The following is a 20,310-nucleotide window of genomic DNA, read 5'->3' on the forward strand; positions in this document are numbered from 1 at the left end:
CGTTGATCATGCCACTCCTTGAAGAGCTACTTTTTCCCCACTGCCTTTTTTATTTTCTGTTTTCTGTGAATCTTAAAATAGAGGCTGCCCAAAGGCAAAAACATGGGTTAGTGAAAGGATTTATCTCATACTGGGGAAAAAGTTATGTGTGAATAAAAGAAACTTATACTTGTTCTTTGTGTGTGTGTGTGTGTATAAAAGTATGTATAAATATATATGTGTGTATATATAATTTTTAATTTTTGTAATTTTTGGAAAGACTCAGTAAATTAATCTAATTCCATTGTTTGGACCAATGGAGGAGCAAGTAAACAGGCATGTAGCTGTTAATCTGTAAACTGGAGCCTCGTGAGGAGGAGATGCCGCCGTTTGAAGACAGGTATTTTAGACTCCTCATGTAGCTTGTTTCACTCCTTGAGCTGCTTTTCTGGCTCTCTGTTGGTCTAGCATGAGTTTGAATTATTTCCTCTTCCCTTTTTTTTTTTTTTTGTGAGGAAGATCAGCCCTGAACTAACATCCGTGCTAATCCTCCTCTTTTTGCTGAGGAAGACCGGCTCTCAGCTAACATCTATTGCCAATCGTCCTCCTTTATTTCCCCCAAAGCCCCAGTAGATAGTTGTATGTGATAGTTGCACATCCCTCCAGTTGCTGTATGTGGGACGCGGCCTCAGCATGGCCAGACAAGCGGTGCATCGGTGCGCGCCCGGGATCCGAACCCGGGCCGCCAGTAGCGGAGCGCGCACACTTAACCACTAAGCCATGGGGCCTGCCCTCCTCTTCCCTTTTAATGTTAAAAAAATTATTTTTTTCTAGAATTATAATGCTTGTGGGGTAGAAAATTATAAAAGTACACAAAAATATAAAATGCATTGTAATGGGGGAATTATACCAAGTTATAGCTTTGTCAATATTTTGCAGGGTTCTTACATGTAAAAAAAAATCTCACCTCCCCTTCCCCCCACAAAGAGTATACAGGTGATTCTCAACCCTGGCTGCACAATAAAAATCATTATCAGTATGCTTACGTAAGAAAGAAGAGCTGAAACTCCAGTCATTTAAATAACGCTTAAAGAATAATCCTTACCCTTACCTCAAAAGATTAACAATATACATTTATTTTTAAGTTAAATTGTTTTAAAGGTTGTATTATGTGAATATTTATGTATAAAATTGTTTATCAAATATGTGTATAGCATCTCATTCTGATTTTTCACTTAATAAGTATTTCCATGTCATCAAAATTCTTATTAATCATCCATAATGGCCACAAAAATTCCATCTTGTGAGAACATCAAACATTATTTATTATTTTGTATTTACTCTCCTACCATTGAACATTAAGGTTATTTCCAATAAATACTCAATGATGAATGTCATGAGCTAAATCTTTATACACATATCTGATTATTTCCTTAGGATAGACCCCTAGGTGTGGACTCGCTAGATCCAAAAAGGAAAGGGACAACACTTGAATCAAGAAAGCAAGCTTTCCTAGGAACCCACAGCAGATTTCCATTTACATCTCATCAGCCAGAACAGGGTCAAATGGCCATTCCTGACTAGAGGGTAGGAAGAGAGAAAAAGTCGAGTGGGCCAACAAACAGAGTCCATCCCTGGCTATACAGTTTATCTACATCCCTTTATCTTTTCTTTTCTTTTTTTTTGATGGTAGCACTAGGATTTATTAAGCTGTGCCTTACTGCCGGGGCTGGGGCTTGCCCATGGCGCTCTTGATGTGTCAAGCCCAGAAGTTCTGCCAATTCTTGAGCAATGACACCAGGAAATTGATAGCTAAGTGGATGTTGTACACAAGCTCATCATCTGTTATCTTCCTGTGGCCAATGGCCACTGTCAGACACAGCACCTTCTCCCTTCAGAACTTGAGTGTGGACTTCACTTCATCCACTTTGGCCTCCATGTTCTCAGTGTGGGTCAGCAAGGAAGGGAACTTGCCAGGCTTATTCAGGCCTGGTCCCAAGATTCCTGGGATCTGCTTGATTAGAAACTCATCACAGTGCTGCCGGTCCTCCAGGACGCACATGGAGAACTTTGGGGCAGGGAGTGGACTTAAGCCCGATGGTGCCGAGAAGCCTTTTGTCCTTCTGAGGGTTACAGTTCTTCAAGCTGATCTGCAGCTCCACCATCTCCAGAAACTTCCGGCGTTGCACTGGTTCCCATGCAGGACTTCCCTCGTCATCTGGTAGCACCCTTTATCCTTTTTCATGGAACACAGTCATCTCTTCCCCGAGTTCAATGACCCCAAAGTCTCATGCAATTACTGCTTCCAGCTTGAAAACCTTGATCTCTGGATGATAAACAATTCTTTCTATCTGGTCCAGGTGTGGTTTCCAGGGGTTCAGCAATTTATAAGCTAAAGCAACTGTTATTAATCTTTCACGTTCATCTGAATCAACTAAGAGCCTGTTAAAACAGATTGCTGGGTCCCACCCCAGTGTTTTTGATTCAGTAGGTCTAGAGTTGAGCCCAAGAGTTTGTTTCTAACAGGTTCCAGGTAATACTGCTGGTCCAGGAATCACACAAATTACATGGCTATTGTATGATGTCACAACCAAGAAATTGACTTTAATATAATCTATTGACCTTATTAAGACTTCACTAGTTTTACACACAGTCATTTGTGTGTGTGTGTGTAATTAGTTCTATGCAATTTTATTACATGTGTACATTTGTGTGATTACCACCTACAGTCAAGATACAAAATAGTTCCATGCAAGACTCCCTTATGTTGTCCTTTTATAGCCACCAACACCTCCCTCCTTCAGCTCATCACACAACATCTAGCAACTACTAATCTGTTCTCCATCTCTATAATTTTGACATTTTAAAAATGCTTTATAAATGAAATCATAATCTTTTGAGACTGGCTTCTTTCACTCATCAATATTCCCTTGAGATCCATCCAAATTGTTGTGTGTATATCAATAGCTTGTTTCTTTTTATTGCTCAATAATATTCCATGGTATAGACGGACCACAGTCATTTAACAATTTAACTCGTTGAAGGAAATCTGAGTTGTTTCAGGATTTTGACTATTACAAATGAACCTGCTATAAACATCCATGTACAGTTTTTTGTGTGTGTGTGAATAAAATTTTACATTTCTTTAGGAAACATGCTTAAGAGTGAAATTGCTGGGTTGTAAGATAATCACATATTTAGTTTTATAAGAAACTGATAAACTGTTTCTCAGAGTGGCTTTACCATTTTACATTCTCACCAGCTATGTATGAGCAACCCAGTTTCTTCACAGCCTCACCATCATTTGGTGTTGTCACTATTTAATATTTTAGTTTTTCTGATAGGATGTAGGATATGTAGAATATCTCATTGTTCCTTTAATTTTCATTTCCTTAGTGGCTTAAAGGTGTTGACCAGTTGACCATCTTTTCATATGCTTATTTGACATTTATGTATTTTCTTTGGTGCAATGTCTATTTAAATCCTTTACCATTTACAAAATTTTATTGTTTGTCTTTTTGTTGTTGAGTTGTAAGAGTTCTTTATATATTCTGGATACTATACCTTATCAGATATATGATTTACAAATATTTTCTCCCACTCTGTGGGTGGTCTTTTCACTCTCTTATTAGCCTCCTTTAATGCACATAAGTTTTTAATTTTGATGAAGTCCAAATTATCTATTTTTTCTTTTGTTACTTGTTCTTTTTGTGTTGTATATAAGAAACCATTGCCCAATTCAAGGTCATAGAGATTTATCCCTATGGTTTCTCCTAAGAGTTTTATAGTTTTATCTTTTATATTTAAGTCTTTAGTCCACCTTTTGTATCTTTGATATGTTGAAACTTGTGTTTGTATGTTTTAAAATTTTTTAATTATTGTAAAATACAGATAACATAAAATTTCCCATCTTAACATTTTTAAATGTGTAGTTCAGTGGTGTTAGGTATATTTGCATTGTTGTACGACCAATTCCCAGAACTCTTTTTATCTTGCAAAGCTGAAACTCTTTATACTGGTTAAACAACAACAGCCCATTTTCCCCTTCTCCCAGCCCTGGCAACCACCATTTTACTTTCTGTTTCTATAAATTTGACAACTCTAGATACTTCATACAAGTGGAATAATGCAGCATTTGTCTTTTTGTGACTAACTTATTTCACTTAATACAATGTCCTCCAAGTTCATCCATGTTGTAGCATATATCAGAATTTCCTTCCTTTTAAAAGCTGGATAATATTCCATTGTATGTATACACCACATGTTGTTTGTCCATCCATCCATCAATGGACACTTGGTTTGCTTCCACTTCTTGGCTATTGTGAATGATGCTGCTATAAACCTGCATGTACAAATATCTCTTCAAGACCCTGTTTTCAATGCTTTTGGGCATATATGCAGAAGTGGAATTGCTGGATCATATGGTAATTATACTTTTAATTTTTTGAGGAAACACCCTACTGTTTTACATAGCAGCTGTACTATTTTATGTTCCCACTAACCATGCACAAGGGTTCCAGTTTCTCTACATCCTTGCCAACACTTGCTATGTAGCCATCCTAATGGGTGGTGTCTTACTATGGTTTTAATTTTCATTTCCCCAATGATTAGTGATGTTGAACATCTTTTCATCTGCTTGTTAGCCGTTTGTATATCTTCTTTTGAGAAATGTTTTTTCAAGTCCTTTGCCCATTTTTAAATCAGGTTTTTGTTTTTATGTTGTTGAGTTGTAGGAGTTTTTCTTATATATTCTGGACCTTAACCCTTTATCAGATATATGATTTGCAAATATTTTCTCCCATTTCATAGGTTGCCTTTTTACTCTATTTATTGTGTCCTTTGGTGCACAGAAGTTTTAAAATTTTTTTTTTTAAAGATTTATTTCTGGGGGCTGGCCCAGTGGCACAAGCAATTAAGTGCGCACGCTCCACTGTGGTGGCCCAGGGTTCACTGGTTCGGATCCCTGGTGCTCACGGACACACTGCTTGGCAGGCCATGCTGTGGAGGCGTCCCATATAAAGTGGAGGAAGATGGGCACGGATGTTGGCCTGGGGCCAGTCTTCCTCAGCAAAAAAAACAAAACAGGAGGATTGGCAGATGTTAGCACAGGGCTGATCTCCTCACAAAAAAAAAAAAAAAAGATTTATTTCTGGACTCTTAATTCTTTTTTTTTTTTCTTTTTTTGGTGAGGAAGATTAGCCCTGAGCTAACATCTGTTGCCAATCCTCTTCTTTTTGCTGAGGAAGATTTTTCTATGTAGGATGCCTGCCACAGCATGGCTTGATAAGTGGTGCGTAGGTCCATGCCCGGGATCCAAACCTACAAACCCTGGGCTGCTGAAGCAGAGCGTGCGAACTTAACCACTATGCCGCTGGGCTGGCCCAGAAGTTTTTAATTTTGGTGTAGTCCAATTTGTTTTTACTTTTGTTGCCTGTGCTTTTGCTGTCATATCTAAGAAATCATTGCCAAATCCAATATCATGAAACTTTTTCACTATGATTTCTTCTAAGAGTTTTATAGTTTTAACTCTTATATTTAGGCTTTCTGATCCATCGTATGGTATCTTTGATATGTTGGACACTCTGAATGTATCACCTCCAAAAATTTCAAACAAGAAAACTGATAAACCACTTTGAGGCTTTTATTGGGTTGGAATTAAACTCATGCAATCATTTGGGAAGAACTGACAATTTTGTAGCATTCAAACTTCACATATAGGCAATTATTATGTAAGGTCATTTATTTGTAATGTAGCTGATTAAATATATGAATTTTTTTTACATAGGCTTTTCATATTTCATGCATTATTCCTAGGTATATATAAACTATGTTTTAAAAAAAAATTTGTATTGCATATCCCACTTAATGAATCTGTTTGTTAGTTATAACAGTTCTAATATATTTTCTCATTATTTCTATAGAATTGTTTACATGGGGAAAAAATACAAGCACTCATCTCTATTTCCAAATGATATATTTGTCTACCAGTATAACCCTGGAGCATCAACTTAAAATTATTGGAGAGATCAGTAATGTGGTTATCTCTAAAATAAGGGTAAACATAGATGGTTTTCCTTTATATCTAGAAAATATACTAGAAAAAATTCCCTTCAAGTCACAGGAAAAATGTGTAATACCAAAAATAAAATATTCTTCTTCCATTAATTTTATCTCATTTATCTTTCTTGCATCACAAAGTACAGTCACTAAGAGCACAGACTTTGTACATACATGACATTTACTAACCATGTAACTTTGGGCAGTTAGCAACCACTGTAAGCCTCAGTTTCTGCATCTGAAGAGTGTTATCATAGTCCCTACCTTATGAGGTTGTTGTAATGATTAAATGAAATAATCCATGTGAAATGCATGGTGTAGTGCATAGTACATAATAAACATTAAATATACTGTCATTATTGTTACTGTATAGAGAAGATGTCTAGAACAATGTTATATAGTAAGGTTATAGCAGATATTCCTTTACTTTCTAGGACATTAAAGAGGATGTTGTTAGTGTTTCAAAATTAAGCATCATGCTTACCAGAGGTGGATTTACCTTGAATGAAGCTTCAGAGTCAGAGATTCCCACTTACACATGCCCCTTCTGAGGCTCTGGACAAGGTGTTCACATCGTTACATATTTTTATAAAATTTGCAAAAGTAAGATATTTAAGATATTGCTGGGATATCTACTGGGATTGCGTTGTACCTATAGATCAAATTGGGAAGAATTGGCATCTTAACTATACTGAGTCTTCCAGTTCATGAATGTGGTAAATCTTTCATTTATTTAGGTCTTTGTTTTTTTTTTATTGATGATTGGTAGTTTTCAATATACAGAACCTATTCATATTTTGTTAGATTTATTCCTAAGTATTTCATTTTTTTTGTGATATGGTCACTGGTATTTTTATTAATTTGAAATTCCAATTGTTTGTTGTTGATATATCAGAATATGATTGACTTGCATATATTCACCTTGAATTCTGAAACCTTGCTAAATTTACTTTTTAGTTCTAAGAGATGTTTTGTAGATTCTTTGGGATTTTCTACACAATCATGCCATGTGAATAGAGATAGTTTTATTTCTTTTCTTCAATCTTTATGCCTTTTTATTATTTTCCTGGCCTTATTGCACTGGCCAGGATTCCCAGTGTGATGCTATATGGGAGTGGTGAGGGATGACACCTTGCCTTTTTCCTGATCTTCAGAGAAAGCATTCAGTCTCTCACCACTCAACATGGTACTGAATAAGAGAGGCGAGAAAGTGGCAGATGTTTTGTAGACGACTTTTATTAGGTTAGTGAGGTTCTCCTGTATTCTTAGTTTCGTGATATTTTTTATCATGAATGGATATTGAATTTTGTCCTATGCTTTTTCTGTATCTAATGAAATGATCATATGATTTTTCTTTAGTCTGTTAATGAATACATTGATTGTTATTTGAATAATGGAATAGCCTTGAATTCCTAGGATGAACCTCATTTGGTCAGGAAGTGTTGTCCTTATTATTATTGTTGGATTAAATTTGCTGATTCAAGTTTCTGTAGTAATTGTTCTTTTCTTTACCATCTCAGGTGTGGATTTTAATTTTGCATTGTATTTTCGATTTCCTTGCATTGCTCTTATTTCAGTCATCTTCCTTTTACCTCTTCCTTTATCTTGATTTATTTTTTCTTTATGGCTTCATCTCCTGCTTTATAAAGACTGTATCTTTTAGCTTCTCTTAGAAGATACCAAGTTAATTCCTTTTTAAAAATTAAATGTTTTATTATATCATGAGTAGGTTAGTATGTACAATGACTAGCAGACATTTATCCTATGTGGGCCTGCTAGATTGGCATTAGAGCTTTTCTTGGTTTAGCTGTTGGGTTCTCTGATTTACTAGAACATAACATGCAATTTTTTTTATGGTATAGTGTGATATGAAAAATTGTATCCCCAATAATGTTTTTATCTAGATATGCTTAGGTAACTAAGAATGATTGGATGCAACATACCTCCAGATACTCTGTCTGATTTCTACCACACTGAGCACTAGAGATTGTCATCTTTGAATAGATATAGGAAGAGAGGAAATAATGTAGTAGAAGAATCAAAGAACATGGCTATTTGTGATTCTGGCTTTGGCTGATATAATTGAGGGCAGTCATTTGCTTGGCTGGTTATTATATCCCCTGTATCTGAGAATTGGAGACACATAGTGAGGGAGAGACAAAGCCTTTTCCTCCCTTTTTTGGAGGTTTCTATGACATTATATTTAGATGTGGAAAATGTGATTTATAGTCCAAGAATGTTTCTTAAGCCATTTTAAATGACAATGCAGCTAATGCAAACTCCTCTTGGATGTGTCATATGGTCTTCTCATTTTTAGCTTAGTTGTAGCCAGTATTTGTCATTTTGTGTGTTGTCATAGATTTGTAATGGTGAGTCGAGTTGTATCAGGCAATGCTGGTATGTTGCTATACTAGCGAACAGTCTGAGGTTTGTGGAGTAACTCTTATAAAGTCATATGTCCTGTAAATGTGAATGTTTGTATTTCAATTTAGTTTTGTTTACTCTAGTGTCCAAGGTTCAGGGATCATAATGAAATTTAAGAAAGAGTTCAATACAAGTAAGGAAATGAAAGTTATATAGAGGAAACCCAGAATTTATGAATTTGGAGGTGAAGCAATGTTATATAATAAAATCCAAAGTGTGGCTATGCCATCTGGTAACTGAAGTGAAGTGGTAGTAGATGTCATTGGAATTGAGGAATTCTGTAGTAGGGAGCTAGGTGTTAAGTCGATAAGAATGGGAATGGGATTGGGTAGGGCATCAGGTGAATAGAAAGACTAGTCCATTGATCAAAGTCATCAGGAATGGTGGTATGACCTGTAAGTACTGGTAATAAGAGTGGCAAAAAGCTGTCAGGAGTTGTTGTTGGAACACTTTGGAGCAAGGAACATTCAGAGCTGTATCTCCTCTTGCCCAATTAACGAGACGGACTGGGAAAAAGAATGGCTTCCACTGGTGGAAAAGATTCATGAGGTAGTTGTATTATCACAGCAAAGCCATGTTTCAGTTGAGGTCACTTGTGGAAAATTCTAAGACTTTGTAGGATAGTCTCTCACAATTTGAGTAATCTCCTCGAGACCTCTTTGGTCCCTGTGGGTGTATACCTCGGCTTCAGGTCAAACTATCTCAAAGTCAATGGAATTCTGCACTTGATTTCTGTCCTCTTGTGATTCTGTCTACGTGGATTACATTTCTTTCCATTTCCTCAGTATGAAAAAGCTTACTCAGATCCCATGAATTCCTCTATTTTTGTTCAGCTTGTTCTGCCTGGTTTTCCCTGGCTAGCTTACTTTTTCTGAATCCCTTGAACCTCTCTCATATTTTCTTGGGAGCAACATCCCTTAGGTTTTGATTCTTTTTGGATTGATGTAGCATAGAGCAAATCCATCTGCAAAGCCATTAACAGATGGATATTGCAGACTTTGAATATTTACAATATTCAAAGTGGAGAAAGTACATTTTCTCCAATTGCAGAATGAATGACACCATCCCAATTTACAAAAATTTGGTGGATCCCCCCTCCCTCCCATATTTAATTAAGGCTTAACCATCCCTCTTGTTGTCCTCTCTCCAGGAAAGAAAAAGGGAGAATAAAACTCCATCTGTTCTGCCTTCTAATAAGTTGAGAATTCATGTAGTGATGCACTTTGAAAACATTTTCCCAGCTTTATTTATGAGTATGTCCTTTAAGACCAGGATTAAAGTCTTTTTTCTTCCCTTTCCGTCAATACTGCCTGGTAGTCTGTCATAGAATGATATTACAGAGGTCTGACTGATTTATCCTTCCCAAAGTCCTGCTTACTATTCACTGGCACCCTGTGATCTTTCAGTATTTTATAAACGAAATGATTGATGCATTTGGTCTTTCAGGTATCAAAGTTAAGTTAAGCAGGCTATAATTTTTAGGGTTATTACTTAATTTTCTTCTTTAGAAGTAGGCCCTACATGTGTCCTTTCTCTGTTTTTAGGCTTCATAGCTGTCCACCATGTGTTCAGAAAGATTGTTTCTATGATAATTTCAGGACATGTCTTAAATATTCCTGAATCTGAGCTACCAGGGCATGCTGATCTGAAAATGTCCACTGTATTTGATCTCTGACTCATTTATCTTCTATTCTGGATGAACTTTGTATCCTATTGCAAAGGTGGTAGAAACTTTATTTATTTGACCACAGTTGAACCTTTTTATAGGCTTCATACTCAAATTCATCTTTAGAAAAAAGAAAAGCAATTACTCACCTGGGAGCTCTGTACTTCACAGGTCACAATCTCCCTGTCCTGAGATTAGATGATAGAAATAATTAGAAGTATTTGGAAAACTCAGGAAAGATGTCTAATAGTGAAGTATATATTATTATTTTTCTATGACTCTCTAATCTTCTATTGCCCTCGGGTATTTAGAAATTGGTCAAGGAGGCTTTGTTCAACTTCACTTTTCATATCAAGAGTCCACAGTTATGTCACCCTGTTCTCCCAGTAAGTCTAACTCAGAAGTTTTCCCAGCTGTGGATTTCTTCCCACTTATGACAAGCTGAACTGATTTAACTGGTTTATGGAATGAGCTGCGCTTGGTAGTGTGAAGCAGAAAGCTCCTTTATTCTTTTTCACTTGTTCTTTGGATTAGTTATTTCCAGCCTCTGGGACAGAATCTCAGTCTGGCTCCAAGGTTTTTCTGTCTCACTAAATAATTAAAAGTACAGTACAGACAAATATCAAAATTTCAAAATCTCATTCAGTTTAAAACCTCCTCTTCCCCAGTGTAGGTCTGCCTCAGGCTTAGAGTATTGAAGGGGTGGCAGGTGGGGTGTTTGATCTGACTTTTCCCTTTTCTTGCTTCACTGCATTCTCCACTTAATAGTTGCTGTTTTGGGCCGTTGAGTATTAGAGTAGGAGAGGCAGAAGAGAGGGGCAGGAAAGTCCTCTGGACTGGGAACATTATGACGTGGTGATGATGGCAATGAGCGGGATGGACCCCCAGGCTCACCCTTTTTTCCTGTGGTGCTTCTTTCAGTTTAGTGATCCCCTCCCTGGAGACCTTGATCTGTAGTTCCTGGCATGAGTGATGCTGCTTCCATGTGGCCAATTTCATCCTTCCCCTCCACTTCTGCATCCACGGGACCCCTTCCACCCTCTTGTTATTGAGGCTGCCTCACTCTTGGCAAGAGAATTTGGTGGAACTCATGGCCAGCTAATCAACTTGACTGTCAGCTCCATTCCACAGAGTCTGTATCCGATCCACGGAAAACGGCCCCCTCCGCCCTGCTCTCAGGGGACGTGTAGCTTACTATTGATACAAACTTTTTTTCTATAGGTGGCTCTTACACTTACCTTTTTTGTTCAGTCATTGATCAGGTAACTTGCCCTTATGTCCCTTAAATTCCAGAGAATGCATATTAGCTTTGCAAATGCTTCTTTTGAAACCTCAACTGGCTTAAGGTGAGGAGGGAGCTTCCCTTCCCTCCCACAAGGGAACACTCTTAACGATATTCTTAAAAAAAAAACCCTCATTAGCAACATCTTCACCCCCTCAATGGATTCTTAGCCATCTCTTAGACAATCGAGAGGTGAGTGATTGAAGAGCTGGTTTCACAGTGTCTTCGATGTCCGCTGGAATGTAAGCAGCAATAAAGCAGGCATTTTTGTCTGTTTTGTTTATTGCTGTATCATTAGGTTTTAGAATAGTGCCTGACATTTAGTTGGCATTCAATACATGTATGTTGAACAGATGAATGAAGGAAAAAATAATCAAGCACCTTGTTTTATGATGTGTATAAAACATCTGTTGTATCACATCTGTTGTATAAAAAAAAGTGAAACCAAAAAACAAGAAGTGTCAAATTTAATATCCTATCAACTTATCTTATTTTAAAATTATCTTTACAAAGAGAGTAAATGCAAAGTTTTTGGATTATCAATCAATGGTGATGTCCAAAAATACATGTATTTTTCAGAGAGCAAAGGCTATAAATCCAAAGCTAGAAGTTTAACTAATCTTAGGCAGTTCAGAATAAAAAGGAAATTTGGTTTATTTTAGTAATTTGTTCCATTAATTTGCAGATTATAAATTCCAGCTAAAACCCTGAGAGTCTGTGAAGAGTGTGTGAAAGTGGAACTTACTAGACTCTGGCTCACAGATGGAGAGATGCTTTAGGGTTAGCTTCTGGTAGTGTTCCTCTCTCGAATTTCTCTGATACGTGTCTGTGCCTTTAAGTCAGAAGTTTTAAAACTTCTTCTGACAATGGATCATGTTGCTAGTCAAGACTATGAATCAGGTTGAACTTTTGGGAGTTCAAACATCAGCAAAGATGATCCACCAGTGATGTCCTTGGAAGAATTTCCCGTAGATTAACTGGACAAATGGCACTATTTGAAGTTACAAATGAGGGAGTTCACCAGTCAATTATTTATTTATCCAGGAACCAAAAATGCAGACACAGAACGACAAATGATTTTCTTGTCATGTGCCTACTTGTATCAATTGGTAGAGGTGCCTGGAAAGCTAGGCTGAGGAGGGTTTTGAGACTATCTCCAGTCGCAGTTCTGGACGGCTGATCAGAGGCAGCACACGGCCCCGGGGAGAGAGCCCACTCACATTCCTATTGTGCTGACTATGGTTAGAACGTTTGAAGGGTCAATGATAGATCAAATCGCTAATTATGAGGGAATCATGGTTAAAAGACAGTAGAGTAAAGTTAATTCTATCCCATTCTCATCTCCGAAATAATTAAAAGCAACACAAAGGTTAAAGATAAAGAGTAGAAATATCTTCTTTGATGGAAATAGCAATCACTCACAACCCTAATGATAAAGGATAACTGACTGACTAATTAGTCAAATCAGACCAAAGGGAAAATGTGAAAGGGATTTCTCTCTATGTTTTTGAGCAGTGTTCAAGGTTCCCCAAAATAGATGGCTCAGACTTGAAGAGTTTAAGCAGCAATCTTTTAATTGGAATGGCGAATTGCACATAGGGACAAACTTTAGAAGGAACTCTGAAGTTCATTCTACCCTCACAGAGGGGGAGGGGGGCAGGATTAAGGAACTTGAAAGCAAAGTCACAACTTCATGGAGAAGAGCGTTGCTATGATGTGGTGAAGCAGTGAAGGCAAGTGACAGTCGACTTTGTATCTGCTGATCCCTGAGCTGCATTAATAAGTGATGTTATCACAGAAGAATCATCCCATTTGTGTGGAATGATGCACACTGAGAGCATGGAGATGTACTGAGGAGCACCCAGGATGGTGGGAAAATACCTGAGAAAAACATGTAGTTATTGAACTTGCCTGTTGTACCAACTCACTTGCCTGGCTTTTTCTTCAGCAAATAACAAGCCTAGAAAAAAATGGCTTAGAAATGAACCAGCACAAGACTTAAACTGAAGTACAGTTAAGGATAAAGGAGAAAAAGAACCAAATACACAAAAGGTAGATGATGGTGTGTTAAGCAGTAGATGAACATTTCAAATAAACTCTTGTCAGGGACATCAAAGAAATTTTTTAAATGGTGGTTTTGAAACAAGAGCACAGTAAGAAATATCAGTATTAAGGAAATAATTATTAAGACAACACAAAAGAGATGAAAAGTGATCTGGAAGCATGCAGGAAAGAAATAGAAGGGTGAAAAAGACACATTCCAGAAATAAAAGTGGTATTAAAATCAGAAAAACCAATTAGGTGTATGGAAGACAGGTTTGAGAAAATTTTGCAAAAAAAGAGATAAATAAAAAGTTAATAAAAAAGAATAAAGAGGTAAAAATGTTCAAGAAAATAATACGTATGGGAGATAGGTCCAATCATGAGATAGAAACTGATCAGTAATTGGAATTAGGAAAATGTTAATATAATAAAGTATTAACTATAACAAGAGGTTGGAGTAAAGGGGGATTGGCTAGTGTATTAGGTTGCTAGGGCTGCCACATAACACGTACCACAGACTGGGTGGCTTATACAACAGAAATTTATTTTCTCACAATTCTAGAGGCTATAAGTCAGAGACCAAGGTGTTGGCAGATGTGGTTTCTTCTGAGGCCTCTCTCTTGGCTTGTAGATAACTTTCTTCTCCCTCTGTCTTCACATGGTCTTACCTCTGTGTTTGTGTTCAAATTTCCTTTTCGTATAAGGACACCAGTCATATTTGATTGAGGCCCACCCTAATGACCTCATTTTAACTTAATTACCTTTCTAAAGATCCTGTCTTCAAATATAGTCACTTTCTGAGGTACTGGGAGTTAAGACTTAAAAATATGAACTTTGGGAGGACACAATTCACCTCGAAATAGCTAGTAAGGAGTAAAAAGAACTCTAAACACACAAATAGCAGCTATAGGTAGCAGCTATGACCCCTAGGAGTGAAGCATAGTAGTAAAGGAAGATAAGTTACTCACGTTCTGGAAGATCTCCTTCCTCACCCCCCAGGTCTGAGTCCAGATCTTGTGGAGAGGGTGTGCTATGGCTCACTGGAAGGTAGAGTTCACTGAAGCTGTGAAGCTGTCCGCCAGGAGGAGCTGGGCTGGCAGACAGCATTCGAGGAGAAATTTCCCTTGGGGAGGCACCATGTTCTTCTGGTCCCTGAGAGCTGTTGGAACCCAGTGCTGCAGAAACTATGTGTGTTGCTGGATCAGAGCACTGCAGAAGCTGCACGTGCTGGAGAAGCCTGCCTAGAAGAGCACCCTGGAACCAGGAAGAGAAAGCTCTTTCTCTTTTAGTGTTCTTCTACTAACATTATGCCAGCTGACGAAAGAGAGATATTTACTGGGTCCATCTTCATTATCACATTACAGGCCACGGAAGGGGATTTGGAAGGGAAAGGCAATAAATTAATAATTGGCACAACAGGCAAAGGAGGTCCAACAACGTTGGTGACACTGAAGAAGAAATGGCAACAAATAGGACAGAAAATATAGTAAGAGGGGATGCCCAGACCATGAACACTAGAAGGACAGGGATCCAAGGTCATCAATAAGTTATATAAGTATATTATTTACATATATATTCTGTTGAATTGAAAATTTCACATACAGAAGAATTCTATGAAATTGAACATGTTATTATTTAAGAAAAGTACTAATTGTACTTTATATACAAGAAAGGGGAAAAAGTGTTTGAGGAAGTCAGTACGTAGGTCCTTAGGCTTTATAAGTCTTGTCTTGGGCAAGTCGCTGACATTGGTGTCTGCCAGGTAATGTTTCTTTGTGGTGTGAAGGGACATCAGGGTGTTAGCACCAAGCTAAATCTAGTCATCGAACACCTTTTTTTGCCCTATTTTAAAATTGTTTGAATGAATATCTCTCAGTAAACTGAAATATACAAATCTGATTATTGGAGGGTTATGGACAAAGTTCCCATTACATTTGGGTATTTAAACCCCATTCTCCACTATATTACTTTTGCCTTCAACAATATTTGGTAGATAATAAATATTTGTTGACTAAGATTAATATCAAATCCTGAAAGAGAAAAGGGGATCCATGGACAATTCTAGAGTTTTGCTTGGTTTACTCCATTTAAGTATGATGTTAAGGCTTGTAACCTCAGTAGATTTGTTGGAGGGATTAGATTCTAATGTTAGCTTATAAACTATATGAATGAGTGTGCAACTTCACCATATACAAGAATGGAAAAATCACCATGGACACAGAGGAAATGAAAAGAATTATCATAGACTTCTTGATCAACTCTGAACAAATAAACTTGAAAAGCTGGTTGAAATAGATGGTTATCTAGGGAAATATACATCACCAAAATTGATGAGAGAGAAGATATAAAATGTAAATAGACTGATTTTCTTGGAAGAAATAGAGGAAGTTGTCAAAGCGTTATCCAGTAAGAAGTATCAAGCCCAGAGGTCTTCACATATGGTATCTCTCAACTCTCCCAGAACAAATAATCCCAAGGCTATTCCAATGATTCAAATGCATGGAGAAAGAAAGCTTTCAAATATTCTCTATGGTGGCAGAAAGCAATTATTCCAAAACTTACATTTCAAACCCGTGAGAAAAAAAATGGAATATTTATTAATTTGATAGTGGAACAACTGACTTTCCATTTGGGAAAATATAGCTGAATCTCTACCAACTTCTACATTGTCAGAAATAAGTGGAAAAAAGAAACAAAATATTTGAGGAAGATGTGTACATTTAAAAAGTTAGTAACTTTGGTGTAAGGAAAAATTTTCTAATGAAGATATAAAAACACAAAGGTAGAAAGAAAAATACTGATAAATGACTATATGTTAAAGAAAAAGAAGCTTTCCGTACAGCAGCAGATATTCTAAACAAAGTCAAAAGACAATGGGAAAATTGTAAAATCAAGAAAAGTACTAATTTTCTTGATATGTAAGTATTCTTTTTTGGGGGAGGTACAGTTCTGTGAATTTTTTTTTCAATTGTTTTATTGAGGTCATAATGGTTTAAACATTGTGAAATTTCAGGTGTACATTATTATTTACCAGTTTCTGTATAGACTGCATCATGCTCACCACCAATAGTCTAATTTTTATCCATCAGCATGTATATGTGCCCCTTTACCCCTTTCGCCCACCCCCCAACCCCTTTCCCCTTTGGTAACCACTGATCTGTTCTCTTTATCCATGTGTTTGTTTATCTTCCACATATGAGTGAAATCATGCAGTGTTTGTCTTTCTCTGTCTGGCTTATTTCACTAAACCATAATACCCTCAAGGTCCATCCATGTTATTGCAAATGGGACGGTTTTATCTTTTTTATGGCTGAGTAGTATTCCATTGTATACCATTCCAAAGTACCACATCTTCCTTACTGATTCATCGGTTGATGGGCACTTGGGTTGCTGCCATGTCTTGGCCATTGAGAATAATGCTGCAATGAACATAGGGGTGCATAAGTCTCTGAATTGTTGATTTCAAGTTCTTTGGATGAATACCCAGTAGTGGGATAGCTGGGTCGTATGGTATTTCTATTTTTAATTTTTTGAGAAATCCCCATACTGTTTTCCATAGAGGCTGCACCGGTTTGCATTCCCATCAGCAGTATATAACGGTTCACTTTTCTCCACATCCTCTCCAACATTTGTTATTTTTTGTCTTGGTAATTATAGCCATTCTAACAGGTGTATATATACACAAGTATTCTTGTAAGTTAATAAAAAAAATATAAGCTATAAAAAAGAAAAAAATAATTAGCAAACAACATAAATAGGTATTTTATAGAAAAATAAATGCAAATAGATTATAAACCTATCAAAGTATGCTCAACCTGATTCATAAAGAAATGTATATTGAAACAAACAAAGAAAAGAACACAAAAGAGGTGTCACTTTCTACCTATCAGATTATCGAAAAGGATTAAAAAGCTGGATAATATAATAACCTTAATGAGGATATGGGGAAAGAAGTACTTCCATCCACTGTTAGTGCAAGTACAAATTGGCACAAATTATCCCGTGGAGGACAATTTAGTAATATTTATTAAAATTAGCCAGACACAAAGCTTCTCATCCAGATATTCCACTTTTAGGAATTTATCCAATGGATATACAGTCTGAAAAGATGTATATGCAAGTTGTTGCAGCATCATTTGCAATGAGAAAAAATTGCGGGACAACCTAAATATATAGCAATAGGAACATATTATGCAGCTCTTAGAAAAAATGAGATAGATATATTGTTAAAAAAATACAGAATAAATCATATCCCTCCATTTGTGTAAAACAAAGGAATTAGATAGACTGCTATTAAAGCACATATACATATATAAATGCATGGAAATTCTGGAAAGATATGTAAGAAACTCCTGATAGAGGTAATTTTGAGACAGACAGGTCAAGGGCCTGGAGTAGGAAGGAACTCCCTGTTGTTCTGTTTGAAGGTTTTTCCCCTGCACGTGTGCTATTTTATTAAAAAAAAAAGAAAGAAATAACAAATTGTTCTTGCTCTTAACTGATCATCTTAGGAAGTCTGGTGTCTTGTGGGCAAAAGCCATCTTGCTCACCTTTTCCAGAATGACCACTCCAAATAAAGCATACCATAAGATATCTCAGTGACTCATTTATATCTTTGTGGTTGTATCAAGTCTTTATGGTTCACATTCTACTCGACCCAAGATGCATTTGTGACTGCCAGAAATCAACTTTAGAGCATGAGATCAGACTTTTTACCCCAATCCTATTTCCCTTCAGACTGGTAGAATAAGCTCACTTTTGGTTTGGCTCTCCAGAGGAGAAGATTCTCCAGATAAGACGATTGGAAGGTGGGGTGAGAGTGCTGATGAGGATAGAAGGAGAGAGGTGAAGACAGTCTGTATTTTAAGTGTCTTTATCTGACCATTTGCTCTCAGCCTATCGGTGGTCATTTCCAGGACTGAAATAGCGATGAGCCATTGGACTGCAAACATTGGTCCACGTGTAGGGAGACTTGAAATTAAATTTGCAACAGTGATGATGGAGGGAGAATGTGTGTACTTTTAGGGATATGCGTACACAGCGACATAGCCATCTCTTTCAATGTGAGAAATATGAACTCAGAGGGAGGGAAAAAATTGGCATGTGACTGAATTCAGCTTCTAAAAAATGAATTGTATTTTAAACCAGTTTTTTGTAGGCAAGGCCTTGTGCCATTGAAGTCTTTTTTTACAGAGGCGTATGAAACAAAGAGCCAGTGATTCAGTTAAAATAGTTTGCAATGTAGATCATATATTATTCTTGCTTCTTTCTGCTACCTAATCATCCCCCCAGGCGTCACAGGCGTACCTTAATGAAGGACTTCCTGGGTAAATTTTCTTCTGGTAGAACTCTTTTCTGTTTTTATATCAAAGAATTAGTTTATTTATTATCCTGTTTCCTAACCATCTGTTTATTATTTATTTATCTTTCCCTAGAATCATCCCCTACGAGGAGGAGGTTATTTGGAATGGAGTCACAGCCTGGGATTGGGAGTCTAAAATCCAAGGCCCCCCTCCCTTCACTTTGTGGCTTAGGTAGGGCATGAACCAGGTAGAACGAGTATCTCCTTTTAGGTCCTGCAGAATGTGGCCTAAAGGTGGCCACACCTGGGTGGGTGGGGTTGATCAACAGAGCAAAAGCCAGATTATCCCTATTAAGCCACTTTTACCTCAATAGGGAACTGGCGGTGGGCAGGGAGTGGTGTTGGGGCGGGCGGAGCTACTGCGGATGGAGGAGTTATTTGCAGATGGCAGAGAATTGAGGGGCGTTAGCCTCGTCGCCATCTGCAAAATTAGTGGAGGCTACTGGAATGTCTTTGTTGCCACAAAGAAAAGCCATTATGGCCAAGGAGGCCTCCGTGTCAGGTCCAGTCCCCTGCCAACGATTTTGGACGGGTGTCCTTTCTTAACAAGGACAATAATGGACGTGATTGGGTTGAGGTTCGCGACTATGAGGATTCGGAAGAAGGCACTCCAGGTCTAGTTGATGAACTGCATCTTGGTGTGCAAGTCCCACATGTAGATGACAAAGAAGAACGCAGCGAGGACCATCTCAACCACCGACGGGGTGGAGTACCCTTGGTGCTGTGCCAAGGCACTGAAGCAGGTGAGGCTCACCAGGCATAATATAATCTCGACAAAAAGGAGAGTTCCTTTTTGGGTGCGTAAGACTGTTGTGCAGAGAGGCTCTCAGAATTCACCTTAGCGCTGGCAGGAGGCCTTGGGGGTGCTGGGCATCTGCTGGCTTGCTGAAGATTGGTGGAGCCGCCAGTCCAGCCACAGTGTCCACCATCTGCCCAGAAGATGATGATGTGAATGAGTTTGGTGACAAAGGGGCAAATGCAGGCAGATTACACTGATGCGGTAAAGTCAATCTATTCTTGGAGGCATTATTTTTCTCTCCTCCTTCTAGATAAACATACAGGATCATATGTTCTTCCAAAATAGTCCCATCTCATCTCATTGAAAATTTAGTGAAATAGCTTTCTTAATCCATAATTTTGTGGATCAGATTAATGTGTTGACAGATTCAAGACTGTATAACATCAAAATAACAGGGGAAACAACACATCAATGCAAAACCCACAACTCCTATCTTAAAATGTAACTAAGACATTTTATTGCACTGTCTAGGACTTCCAATACCGTGTTGAGTAGAACTGATGAGAACAGATATTGTTGTCTGATTCATGATCTTATGAGGAAAGCATTCAATACATCCCTTCTGGATTTTAGCTGTTGTCCTTTATCAGATTGAGACAATAGTTTTTTGATTCCTAGTCCCTGTGGTTTTTAGCAGGAATGAGTATTGAATTTTGTCAAATGTTTTTTCTGCATTCTATTGAGATGATTATGTTTTT

The 20,310-nt window shown here is 37.6% G+C and overlaps 1 pseudogene; it reads right to left on the bottom strand.

The window, feature by feature from the left end:
* Positions 1-1,696: 1,696 nt before the first annotated feature.
* On the bottom strand, positions 1,697-2,197 carry LOC147917759 (large ribosomal subunit protein uL1 pseudogene; annotated as a pseudogene).
* Positions 2,198-20,310: the final 18,113 nt, after the last annotated feature.

This window comes from Ceratotherium simum, chromosome 2, assembly GCF_057802395.1.
Source record: "Ceratotherium simum simum isolate JZ-2026a chromosome 2, ASM5780239v1, whole genome shotgun sequence".
Taxonomy (NCBI): domain Eukaryota; kingdom Metazoa; phylum Chordata; class Mammalia; order Perissodactyla; family Rhinocerotidae; genus Ceratotherium; species Ceratotherium simum.